This window comes from Sinocyclocheilus grahami, unplaced genomic scaffold (assembly GCF_001515645.1).
Source record: "Sinocyclocheilus grahami isolate Dianchi unplaced genomic scaffold, SAMN03320097.WGS_v1.1 scaffold4591.1, whole genome shotgun sequence".
NCBI classification, from domain to species: domain Eukaryota; kingdom Metazoa; phylum Chordata; class Actinopteri; order Cypriniformes; family Cyprinidae; genus Sinocyclocheilus; species Sinocyclocheilus grahami.
The window spans coordinates 10,511-11,991 of NW_015509501.1; positions in this window are offsets into that span (position 1 = coordinate 10,511).

The window sequence follows — 1,481 nt, forward strand, 5'->3', positions numbered from 1 at the left end:
ATCCAAAAGTGAGATATCTCTTGCACTTTAGGGCTGTGTGATTAATCTAATTTTATTTTCAATTTCGAGTTTGGCTTTGAGGCAAAGCAATATATTGGAGAAAATCTGATGTGTGAGTATACTTGATCTACGCATTAGTTCTTAAAGTGACAGCAGCCTAATAAACCTGTAGCCATCCGTATCATTAATGATAATAAAGCAACAAAAGAAAAAGAGAAAGTCCAATCTTTGCTCTTGACTGAATACCTTTAGTAGATTATAGAGTAGATCTGCTGAAGTCCAGAGTGAGCTCTTTTGTTTTGTTGTTATCAGAGTAGCACAGCTCTAGTTTCTGTCTGTTTAATTTTTCTGTCCAACTTCAAAAATAAAAAAGGGTGCAGTTCTGGGGGGATTTATTGTATTTTTCAATTTATTTGGCTGAGTTTGTCAAAACTGATGTAAAATGAATTTCCTTTAGATGAGGCAGAAGGGTTCACCCACAAAAGCTAGAACAGCCACTGTGTGCCATTATTCTTCTACAATATTATACAGAACTGACCAGCAACTTCAGAGATTAAGAAATGCTCTAATGATGTGGGATTCAGTTGCAAATTAAAGAAAAGGCATTTGGTGACTTTTGTTAAATAACTGACAAAACATTGACCAAATTAGATATCTTGATGATTTGATATTTTATATTTGTGATTTTATCATTTCAAAATATGAAGCAAAAGTCAAAATGAATGACTAATAAGCCAATAAGTGCCTGTCTGCTGCCATCTACTGGTTATAGTGGTGATTTGATGTTTTGTTTTGTTTTTTTAATAGTTGTGTTTATCTGGTTATCCCATTAAAAAATAACTTTTAATTTGGATCAGTTTTAGAGCTTTAAAGTGCTGTAAATAGTTGTGTTGTCACCAGTGGTGTAGCGAAAAATCACAGAGCCCCCTGTGAACCGCATGTCCAAGGCCCACCTTTCCGGAGCTGATAAATATTTTAAAAAGTTAAAAAAAAATCCTGATGGAGATTTCTAATACTGCATTAACAGCACATATTCTCTCAGAGACAGTGAGAGCCTAATCTACTTAAATAAATGCTGATAACAGTACATAACTGTCTGAAATTATTCCCTTAATATTTATCTTGTGACCTGTATAGTAAAAAACACGAAAAGAAACGTATTTCGTGTTAAAAAGGTTGTTTTTGAAAATCGGTGCATGAAATAAAGCTGCTCTTGAAGAACTATAATTAATTGTATAACTTAATAGACCTGTTAAAAAAAAATAATTAAAAAATATTTTAAATGAGGAGTAAGCTAATAGCCTAATCTTCTATCATCTTCACTGCGCGTCATGCAATGATACATAAATTGTAATTTAATTGGAAATGCTAAATGAAATGCATTTTTAGGGATTTTATAATGAAAGAGTTTTTGTTTTCGATTTGAATTATTTCGTTTTAAAGTAATAATTCAAAGCTTTCTATAGATATATTTATCAAGT